This window comes from Vombatus ursinus, unplaced genomic scaffold, assembly GCF_900497805.2.
Source record: "Vombatus ursinus unplaced genomic scaffold, bare-nosed wombat genome assembly UNPS02010548.1, whole genome shotgun sequence".
Taxonomy (NCBI): Eukaryota; Metazoa; Chordata; class Mammalia; order Diprotodontia; family Vombatidae; genus Vombatus; species Vombatus ursinus.
In genome coordinates, this window is record NW_020950326.1 from 8179757 (window position 1) to 8192216 (window position 12460).

Sequence of the window (12460 nt, forward strand, 5' to 3'; positions counted from 1 at the left end):
AAATATATGGTCGGTCTGAGGTTGAGAGAGCAGATGATAATACTTATTTTTCTCCTCCCAGTAGAGAAGTGGTATATTAGAGTTGCAGAATTTTGCATAGACTATCAGACGTGGTCACTAAGATACCAAGTTTGTTTTGCTTAATCGATTTTCTTTATTACAAAATAAGATTGTATAGGGAGGAAGTGCCACACTGTTGGGACATTAGAAATATGTAAAAAAAAAAAGTCAATAATAATTTAATATAATTAATTAATAATTTAATATTTAATGATATTAGAAATAATAAATTATTATTTCTGGGGCTTTACAACTTGATGTATATTGAAGGAGGGAACTAGAAATGGATCCTTTTTGTAGGGAAAGTGGGGTACTGCCATGAGAGTGCTGGGGTGGGGTCAGAGTTGAGCACCAGAAAGAGGGAGAACAAAGAAAGGAAAGATAGTAAGGCAGATACCTCACATTTTCAACCAGGGCTAAACTAGAGCTCCCAGGGAATTGAATGAAAGGAAAGGGTTCCTTTAGGACCCCTAGGTAACAGTAGATAGAATGCTTAGAAGGCCTGAGTTTGAATCCTACCTCAGATACTAGTTGAGCAGCCATGAACAAATCACTTAACTCTTTCAGCCTCAGTTTCATCATTTGTAAGATGGAAATAATGCTAACATGTGCCTCACACGGTAGTTACGAGGATCAAATAACATATGTAAAGTACTTTGCAAACATTATAGCACTATATAAATGTTAGCTGTTGCTATTACACGAGAAAAGTTTAATCTTGGGCAATATGAAATAAGTTTGAGTTTCCAGCAGATGGCAGTGCAGGGTTAAAAATGAGAGTTCAAACATTACTCCTGGAAAAGATTGTGGAAGAATCTCTAATTTCCCTTTTCAGTGCATTCAACTTCCAAACTGAAAAAACCAGAGTAAGCCAGATGTCTGAGCATAGATGTCTTGTAGATGGGGATTGGAACTATGATTTCACTGATATATTGAAATTGATATAGATTGATAAAGGGAGCAGCTAGGTGGTGCAGTAGATAGAGCACCGGGTCTGGAGTCAGGAAGACCTGGGTTCAAATATATCCTCAGACACTTTCTAGTTCTGTGATCCCACTTAACCTCTATACGCCTCAATTTCCTCATCTGTAAAATGAAGATAATAATAGCAGTATCTCTCTGGATTGTTGTAAGGATCAAATAAGATAATAACTGTAAAGTGCTTACTTAGCACAATATCTGGCACATATATAAGCACTATATAAATATTAGCTATTATTATTATAATATAGGGAAGTCCCAGGTGTGAAAATTCTCTGTACTGAATACAGATTGACACCTTCTCTGCAACTGGTAGGCTTAAAGAATAGCCCAAGAACACTGAAAGAAGTGACTTGTCCAGGGTCATACAACCATTATATGTCAAAGGAAGGATTTGAACCCATATCTTTAATGCCAGCTCAGACAAACTACATCTTTGGATACTAAAAGAAATGGAGGATGTCATTACTGAGACATGGACAATGAGATAGGTACCAAAGGACTGGACCTAATGTTGACAATTGGGCAGCTAGGTGGCTCAGTGGAGAGAGCACTGGGCCTACAGTCAGGGAGACCCAAGTTCAAATTTAGCCTCAGACACTTACTAGCTATGTGACCTGGGCAAGTCACTTAACCCTGTTTGCCTCAGTTTCCTCATCTATAAAATAAGCTGCAGAAGTAAATGGCAAACCACTCCAGTATCTTTGCCATAAAGAGTCAGACACAACTGAACAATGTTCAAAAAAGGAATAGAGTCTAAAAATTATAGGTCAGTGGCCTTGATTTTGATTTCTAACAAAATTCTAGAAGACACTGTGGTTAATGAACATATACACACATATTTACACACACACACACACACACACACACACACACAGAGTTTTGTAACAGTCTTCTGGCATAAAGGAGTCCCTTCTAGGAGGACATAGGATTCCTCTATTGACGCTCTCTTTCTACAAATGGGCTCCCAGAGCCATACTTGTCCAGCACAGGTATGGCTGTCAACAGGCTAAATCCTCATCTGAGGATCCAGTTTATGTCCAAGGAAAGGCCTGTGGGCCAGCCAGAGACCCCAGAAAAGGCAGTTCAATGCTAAGATTTACTGGCAAATGATAAGGAGAGTGGAAGAGGGGAAAGGAGAAGGAAACCCAGTATACAATGCAGACACATACACTAATGTACAGGGAAACTCACATAAGGAGGCATTATATTGGTGGAGCATAGATATGGGTCCATTCAGCTGGTAAGACTTGCTTCTACTGGGGGTGGGGCCCGATTGCTCCAAAGGTGCCTCTTAGAATGGGATACTAAGACCCTGATTCTGGTGGCTGCTCGGAGCTGGCTACTTTGCATGTCAGGGTTCAGGACACACAGGCGATTTTGAGAGGTATACAAGTACAGCGAGAAAAACGAGCTAACTGTGGGAAAGATGTAATTTTGGGGACTGAGAATTCTGAAGGGTTCAGCAAGAAACCCTTCCCTTTCAGTGTTGTTTCTTCAGCATGGCTGGAAGTTGCTAAATGATCTGGAGGCAGAGGCAAGGGCAGGACCAGAGCAAATCTTTGTGTAACAGCTTTTGGAGAATGCCTGGTTTGCTTATGATGGAGGCACCCCTAAGGGGGCTGGCCTGGGCATGCCCAGTTCTGCTAAGATGGAAGTGGCCCCTAGCCTGTGGGTGGGTGTAGCCTCCTTTGATTGGCCGCATAAGCAGAACATGAAATCTAACTGGTGATGCTAAAAGAGTAGTTTTCTTTCTACTGTGTCCAGAGGGTGGAGATCACAGTTCACTCACAGCTCAGAAACCATGAACTGAACCAGTGAGAGGGAAAGGACTTCTTTCCCTGGCTCTCCCCCTTTTACCCCAGCTCCAAGAAACAGGGCTTGTTTCTGTTGTGTTTTGTTTGTCCTTCTCTGTTTCACCTGTCTCACTGGACCCACTGGACCTGGAGTTTGAGCCATGGTGCTATTGAAGCCGAGACTCCAGGCAGGATGGTGCCGCCAGTCAGTCATAGGAACTGTGATCTTCATCCCCTTCCCTTCCCCAGAGATGGAGGTGGTACAAAGTGGGGAGGGGGAGTAAATTTGTGAAGTAAATGTTACTTTGTAAAAACTAATCTGACTGTTGGTGACTGAATGGAACTGGGGATTAAGGAGCCCCATCTAGACTTGGAGGAACAGCACTGGGGGGAGCAGAAGCCATTGGCAGAGAGTGTAGATGGAATCCCCTCACAACCTCCTTTAGGGTCTTGAACAACCCTGGGGGAAGTGATATAATCTACCTGGCCTTCCAGGCAGTCAGAGCCATACTAGTCAGTGTTACATGTGTATGAATCTTGAAGCCCCCTAATAGAGTAAAAATATCAAATGAGTCCATGAAAATACTCACCCAATGAGTTCATCGTTTCTTTGAGTAGAAACAGCAAACACTCCCTGATAAAGACATCAGGTTATCCAGCTGCAGGCACACCAAAATCCCGTAATGACAAAGGTTTAGTCCCTGAGGGAAGATGTTGCTTCCAAAGTAGCTCCAGGGAAATGATAATCCCTTACCTGTCTTGTAGCTTCCTCTACTTTGCCAAGAGCTTTCAAAATGATTGACTCCCTAGATCCTCATAGTGAGAAGGTAGGGTAGGGATTAGTAGTCTTATTCAACAGATGAGGAAACTGAGGCCCAGAGAATGTAAAGTTTATCATGATTTGGCATTGGCTGACCTCTAGCCTTGGAAAAGGCACTGGATTTCAATTCAGAACACCCAAGTTTGAGTCCCACCTGAACCTTTACTAGCTATGGGACTTTGGGCAAGTAATGGAGTCTGTCCGAGCCCTGCTTTCCTTATTTGTGAAAAGGGTCTGGCTCTAGATTAGTAACCACACCATGCATAGTGGGTATGAGGTGATGTTAAGATGTTTCTTATATAGTTCTTCTGTAGATTCTTGCCACCTCTTCTTATTCTCTTCTACTTCTGTTTAGTCCCTACCATTTTTGTCTTTTATCATGCCCATTTTTGCATGAAAGGTTCCCTTGATATTTCTAATTTTCTTGAAAAGATCTCCTGTCTTTCCCATTCTTTTGTTGTAGAGTCACTTCCCAGTTGTTTCTGACTCTTTATGTCCTCATTTGGGATTTTCTTGGCAAAGATATTAGAGTCATTTGCCATTTCCTTCTGCAATTCATTTTTTATAGATGAAGAACTGAGGCAAACAGGGTTAAGTGACTTGCCCAAAGTCAAACACCCAGTAAGTGTCTGAGGCCAGATTTGAACTCAGGAAGATGAATCTTCCTAACTCCAAGCCAGCACTCTAACCACTGTGCTTTATAGCTGCCCTTTCCTATTTTATTGTTTTCCTGTACTGTTGTCTATAATAATTGCATTACTTCAGATAAAACAACAATGGATGGTGCAATGGAAAACACACCCAACTTAGAGTCAAGAGACCCAGGTTCTAGTTCCTCCATTGTAATTTGCTAGCTTTGTGACTTTTCCAATTCTCTATAGAGAGATAAGAGACTGTGGGGCAAAATGTTGCATTCACTGTCAATTGTGATTGCTTTGTCAGTCAGTTTGGCTTTAACTTCTTTCATTTGTTATAAGACAAGGTTCAATGCAGGGGCAAGAGTGGCTTGAGAAATTGGGCTGTATCAGGAAATGACTGTAAAAACCAAAACACATCAGGGCAGCTAGGTGGTGCTGTGGATAAAACTCTGGCCTTGGAGTCAGGAGGCCCCGAGTTCAAATTCGACCTCAGACACCTGACAATTACTAACTGTGTGAACTTGGGCAAGTCACTTAACCCCGATTGCCTCACCAAAAAAAACAAAACAAAACACATCAATAAAATGTCCAAAAAAAACCCCTCTACTTGAATAATCTTGGGAAATTCACATCAGTAATTGAATCTGTTCCCTCACATGCAAATGGGGATAATGTCTGCCTTTCTCCCCCTACCTCACAGGGCTCTGGCGAGGAACAAATCAAGTAATATATGTGGGACCCATTGGGGCAGTAAGGTGGCAAGTGGATAGTGTGCTGAGCCTGAAGTCAGGAAAACTCGTCTTCATGCGTTCAAATCTGGCCTCAGACACTTACTAGCTGTGTGTGACCCTGGGCAAGTCATTTAACCATGTTTGCCTCAGTTCCTCATTTGTAACACAACTGACACAACTGACAACAAAATGCTGAGGGACCTGGATGGTCCAATCTAGGGCAAGCACACTAGCTGCCTTTCCTTCTTCCAGTAATGAATAGGTCAACGAAAGAAGAGCAATATCTATCCAAACCCTAGGGTAATTTGCTAAATTAGGACTATCACCATAGCCTTTGTATTTCATTCGGGATCATAGCATTTAAGATTGTAAAGGACCTTTAGAAGCCGTCTAATCCAGCCCTAACTTTTTATAAATGAGGAGATCAAGACCCAGAGAAGTTAAGGAATTTGCCCAAAGTCAAATAAGTAGTTAATGGATGAGCTCATTCAAACTCATGTTCTTTGACTCCTAATCTGACACACTTTTTCCACTACATCATGATTCTTCCCTCTCCTGCCTCCCAACTAGTCAATGGTACAAGAAACGGGGAGTAATGAAGAGAGAAGAAGGTAGTATAAGCAACCAGGCTCCAAATCTTTAGGCCCCAAGACCAAAAGGGAACTTTCCTGTCTTTCTTTCCCTCCTTCCCTTGAGGCTTCAATTTTGTGACTTTTCTTGGTTTCAACTTTACAGAACGTTTTGCCCCCATACCTGGTATCCCTGATTCCTCCCCCCTTTACAGCTTCATTTTGTGTATTGTCTCTCCCATTAGACTGTAAGCTCCTTTAGGGCAGGAACTGTCATTCTTTTTATTTGTATCCATAGTTCCTGGCACATAGTAGACCCTTAATAAATACTTATTGAATTGAATTGAAATCTTTTTGTTCCAAGGCTGCCCCACCTTCATGCTAAACTGAAATCATAGGCATAGAAATTGAGGAGAGAGCCAAGTCTGGGTCTCAAACCTCCCTCAAATTTAAATAAATAATGCTTCCATATCTATCCACCCATTGATCAAACCTGTGTTTTCATTGGTAAACTCCCTATAAAGAAATTTCCTCTACCAATACAACCAGTATTAGAGGCAGAGAGGCAGAGAAGTATGAACATTCCCTTCTCCCTTTAAACCTAGCTTTTTCTCTACTAAGCCAACCAGCTAAACAAGACTTGTTGAAACTCTCCAGCTCCCAGTAACCAAGCTCAGCCCATCTCCCAACCTTTCTAAGTCAACTGTAAAACCCAGGGCTTTGTGGGAATGCTGGGAGGAGCAGAGGCTTTCCTAACTTCCACTAAGGTGCATTATTTGAAATTCAAATCTGTGAAGCCAGAACATTCCATTCCCTTTCCTTCCAGCTTTGGAAGCTGAACTATTTCAATTTGGGGTATGTAAATGAGGCTGTTGAGATTGCACAATGGCCATGAAAAGAGTGACAGGACACTTGAATGAATGGGTCAAACAAGAAAGGTCCCCTGAACTTTAAAGTTCCAGTGCCCATGGCATGTTCTACCACCTGGCATGCTCCAAAGTTGGGGAATTTACATACTACCATTACACACACACACACACATACAACCATTCTGTACATACTTCTATCAGTTCTCTGTCTGGATGCAGATAGTGTCTTCCTGCATATGTCCTTTGTAGTTAATTTGGGTATTTGAAACAGTTAAAATGACTTAGTCACTCAAAGTTGTTCTTAAAACAATATTGTTGTTACTGTATACAATGTTCTCTTGGTTCTGCCCATTTCACTCTTCATTATTTCATGCAAGTCTTTCCATGTTTTTCTAAGATCATCAAGCTCATCATTTCTTACAACACAGTAGTATTCCATCACAATCACATACCACAACTTGTTCAGCCATTCCCCAATTGACAGGCATCTGACTGATTTCCACTTCTTTTCCACCACAAAGAGAGCTGCTATAAACATTCCTTTGCTTTAATTCTCATGCTTCAAGAAGAACAAACCTTGGGTGAGGGAGGTGAGAAAAGAAGAAGATGTTCCATGCCAGGACATGGCCCTCCAACATCTCAACTGGGCCCTGTGCTTTTGTGAGGCTCAGCAAGATGGATTCTGTCTCTAAAAACTCTCAATGTCAAGTTCAAATGTCACTATTGCGTAATCTTTGAACAATCTGCTAGGCTACCACAGGTATTTCTAGCATGCTGAGTTCTTGAAGCAGCACCCTGCAGGTGCACATTGACTTAGAAAACCACATATTGACATTATCTGTGTTCTATGGTATTTTTATTTATTTTGTTAAATATCTCCCAGTTACATTTTCATCTTGTTCAGACTGCATTCTGCGTTGCTGGCAGTGTTGGACACCTTTGCTCTAAGGTTCATGCTCAGTCATGCTAGGGACAGAGATTTTCTGATTCAGGAAAGATAATGTGGTATGCAGGAAAACAGAACTTAAAATTTTTTATTTATTTAATTTTTAGTTTATGGAATAAAAGAAGCATTTCCATAACACATACAATAAAAAAGATGATTGCACATGAAACTGCAAATCTATTGATTAGAACTTGCTATTCCTTTTAAATATACAATAAAGTTATCATGTAAATTACTTTTTTTTTCCTTTTTTTTCGTCCCTTCTCCCCCACGCCCACTCTGGAGATGACTACCATTAAACACAAATATGTATGTATATGTGTATGTGTGTGTATATATATGTGTGTATATATACATATATATAAATTATTCTATACATACTTCTACTTATCAGTTCTTTCTCTGGATACAGATAGTGTCTTCCTTCATATGTCCTTTGTAGTTAATTTGGGTATTTATAATAGTCAAAATGACTTAGTGACTCAAAATTTTTCTTAAAATAATATTGCTGTACACAGTGTTCTCTTGGTTCTGCTCATTTCTCTCTTCATTATTTCATGCAAGTCTTTCCATGTTTTTCTGAGATCATCAAACTCATCATTTCTTATAGGACAGCAGTATCCATCACGATCAGATACACAACTTATTCAGCCATTCCTTGAAAATGATATGATGATATATTTGGAAAATCCCAAAGATACAACTAAAAAGTTAGTTGAAACAATGAATAATTTTAGCAAAGCAGCACAATATAAAGTAAATCCACATAAATCATCAGCATTCCTATATATCACAAACAAAACCCTGCAAGAAGAGATAGTAAAAGATGCCCCATTTAAAACAACTCTAGACAGAATAAAATACCTGGGAGGATACCCACCTAAAAAAAAAACAGGAACTATATAAAAACTGAACTTTTAGTAATTGGGGCCTATGAGAGTGCCTAATGGTCCTTATTCTGAAAGTGAGTCATAACTGAACCATACAATAGCTGAACTGGTGTGTTAACAGCCAATTTACATGATTGTGTTGAATTCAGATTAACTCTAGTCACAGACTAGAAGTTAGTGTGTTGATATTTTTATTTTTTTATTAAATCTCTGGTAACAATTTTATCATTTGCCTCTTTTTGCCATAGAATGTGGAAAACTATGTATGACTCTAAGAGTTCTAACGAATCTAAGTTTTACAGTTAAACTTGATTTCAATGAAACTTCAATAAATAGCAAAATTCTAAGCACAAAGTCAACCTTTATTAAGGACAAGCTGATGAATAAAAGTTAACAGGGACTTTAAAGAACAGGATAAATGAGGATCAGAAGTCAGAAATCTTGGAAGTTCTCACTATTTTACCTAAAGCTGAATGTCTCAGTTTCCTGTTCTGTAAAATGGAAATAATCATAGCACCTACCTCCCAAGGTTGTTGTGAGGGTAAAATGAGATCATGTTTATAAGAGAAAATTTAAGGTGCAGGAATTATGGTTTGTAAAGAGTTTTGCAGCCTCCCCACCTCACCTCAAGAAACTGGGAGACCAAGCATCCTGAAGAGCAGAGAAGAAATCTCAAGACTGCACTAATTTTGCAACTACTGGCCAGCCTTTGATGAGTCAAATGCCTAGGAATTCCTTTAAAATTATCCTGAGGCAGCTGAAATGCTACTTTACATGGAACTTGTTGAACACTGATCTGCTTAATCTGAAAGATACAATAACTGAGCAGATCAAATTTCTAGATATGAAATCTGAGGTCACTCTTTGTAACCTATTGCCCTACATAAAATATCTGAAAAGTCAAAATGAGGAGGCATGGAGATGCTTAAAACATGCAGAAGAGACAATCCAGGTGGAACATGCTGACTGAGTGGAAAAAAGTAGCCTTGGAATCTGGAGAAACTTCACCTGGGTGTGTTATTCCATGGAAAGAGTTCCCAAAGCACAGCCTTATGTAGACAAAGTGCAAAAAGGCTACATGAATTTAACGTGAGGAAGGGTGGACTCCACTAAAGTATTATGAAAGGGTCAGTGCATGTTTTGAAAAGACCCTGAAAATAGAACCCAACAACCTCAAGTTGAATTCTGGTTTTTCAGTCACAATCTGTCATTTGCTTGATGATAGATAATACTGTCAAAAGGTATCATCCCTGGACCTTTGATGGAGAGCAATTGAACTGAATACTGACAGTCTGTTTGTTATAACCCTTCTTTCCTGAAGCCTCAAGACCTAATATAGGAGGCTGAAGGAGAACAGTACCTTCAGGAGGCCTTGGAGATGTCCTCACAGCCTAAAGTCCTTCACCATGCAGCAAAATTTTAGCAGAGACAAAACTCCCCCAGTAAAGATCTTTAGTTCTTAAATATTGTCTTGCAGGCAATGCCCATTTGTGCTTTCTTGCATCACCAAATAGGGGTTTGCTATAAAGTCCTAATGATTCTAATGAAGCAGTCAATCAAAAAAAAAAAAAGAGAGAAGAAAAGAAAAAAAAAGACCCAGGAAAAAAGAGAAAGAGAACAGAGAGTTGATTTAGTCTATCATGAATCATTTTCTTTTTTAAAAAATAGTTTTTTTTTCCAATTATATGTAAAGACAATTTTTAACATTCATTTTAAAAAATTGAGATCCAAATGTTCTCCTTCCCTGAAGAATTTTAAATAGGTTATATCCGTACAATTGTGTAAAACATATTTCTATACTAGCCATATTGTGAAAGAAATAACAAACCAAAAGGAAAAAAAAACATGAAAAGGACAAAGAAAGTGAAAATAGTATGCTTCGATCTGCATTCGGACTCCATCTGTTCTTTCTCTGGATTTAAATAGCGTTTTTCATCATGGGTCCTTTGGAATTGCTTTGCATCATTGTATTGCTGAGAAAAGCTAAGTTACTCCTAGCTGTTCATTCCACAACGTTGCTGTTACTGTGTACAATATTGTCATGAATCATATTCCAGCAGCTGTGAAGAATTGCATGTTTATGTTTGCTTACACAGACCCAGCCACCAAGATTACTGAGGAGGGTCAGTATGAAAAGACTGGCGATTTGGTCCAGAAAGCACTTCACCTGGAGCATTTAACAGAGGAAAACAAGGCCCAGATCCATTTCCACCAGAGCTGCTTTCAGGAGACTCATAGGAAATCTGAGGACTCTGTTGTTCATAAGAACATCACTGTTTAGAAGGAATAAAGAGAAAAGTGGAGTCTTTTATTGCATCCAAACTGTTAAGTGCGCTGCAGAAATTGACCACCAGGTGCCTTTATGAGAATGCTGTTGCTGTAAAGAGCTTCGGGCCCTGGGCTTCATTTACAAGCTGAAGGGACAAAAGAGAGAAGCTATTGAGAGCTGTGGGAGAGACCTGAAGCTGGACACACAGAAAGAGGACCACCTAACCTCTGTCAGTGCCCTGTTTGAGTTGGTGCTGTCCTTTTAATCTCCCAATTTGTGGCATGGGTGGCTCAGGGTTGCATTCCTGAGCTGGAAGGAGAAATGAGACAAGCAAAAAAATGCTAGAATAGAGCCCTCATTTTGAAGCTCTCCTTTTAAATCCTCTAATTTGCACTCTGAACCCTAAAAAAAAAATTAGGTTTACAACAGACTGTGATATTTGTGATTATCTCATATTATTATCATATATGTTTATGTAATACGAACATATACAAAAGACTAACATGAATGTAGTTTTAAACACTAGTTATATAATTTCTATATTATTTCTTTTGGCGTATCTTTGGAAAAAGTAGCATTTTAATTCTATAATTTTGCATAGAATCAACTAGGAGGGCTAGAAGGGACCTTAGAAGTCACCTAGTAAAACCTGTTCTTTTTTTTCCCCATAGGGGAAGAAATTGGGTCTCAGAAAAATCAAGTGATTTGTTGAGCCAGGATGAGAACCCAGGTCTATTGACTTTCAGATCATTTATCTTTCCTTGTGCCCTACTGCCTCCCTCTTCTTTACTTACATAATGACATGATCTGCAGAACGAAATATGCCACTCAATTCTGCTCTGTGCCTAGGATTTATTGTGCAAAATTGAAATGCCTTGTGGACTTCCCACCCCCACCCACCAAAAAAAGAGCTTTGCGAACCTTAAAGCATTATATGAATTCTAGCTATTACTAAGATTTTTGTGAAATGTTTTGATCAAAAATATTTTCTTTTTATGCCCATTTACATAGTAAAAATGAAGATTACAGAGACACCAAAGTATTCGAGAGGTCAGATGAACAATTATCAGGTGTGTAGTTGAAGGCCAAAACTTTAGGCAGAATCTAATGAGATGGAATTTAATGGGGAAAAATGGTTCAAAAAGTCAACTTCAGAAGTGCAAGATGGAAAAAGAATGGCTCCATAGCAGTTTGTGTGGAAAAAACCTGGGTCTTGGAGTAAATTGCACACAGCATAATGAGTCAGCAGAGGGATATGATGGCCAAAAAAGCAACTGTGATTTTAGGCCACAGTGAGAGGCAGTAGCAGGAAGAGGAAATGATAGTCCCACTGTACTCTGCCCTGGTCAGACCATGCCTGGGAGATAGACTTCAGTCCTGGGCACTACATTTGAAGAAGCTAGAGAGCATTGACAAAAGGGTGATCCGAGTGGTGAAATGCCTTGAGATCAAGCCATAAGAAGGTAGATTGGAAGATCCTGGGTCGTTTAGCTTAATGAAGATTACACTAGGTTTTCTTCATATATTTGAAGAACTGCCATGTGGAAAAGGGAAGAAATTAGATTTGTTCTGCTAAGTTCCATAAGGTGGAACCAGGAGTGAAGGGTGAAAGTTATAAAGAGGCAAATTTTAGCTGGGTATCAGGAAAGATGTCCTAACAATTAAAGCTATCTAAAAAGGGAATGACTTAACTTGGGAGCTAATGAGTTGCCACTCGTTAAAGGTCTTCAAGGGAAGGCCAGATATAAGATTGGTTGCTAAGGGGATTTCCATATAGGTTGGATTGAATGTCCTCCCTTCATCTCTAAGTTTCTATGACTCTGAATTCCTGTACTGAGTGATAGATTGTACAAAAGGACCTCTAACATCCACTGCAATTTAAGATTCTAGG

At 39.6% G+C, this 12460-nt stretch overlaps 1 pseudogene; it reads left to right on the plus strand.

The window, feature by feature from the left end:
• Positions 1 to 9012: 9012 nt before the first annotated feature.
• LOC114037716 lies at positions 9013 to 10834 on the plus strand (annotated as a pseudogene).
• Positions 10835 to 12460: the final 1626 nt, after the last annotated feature.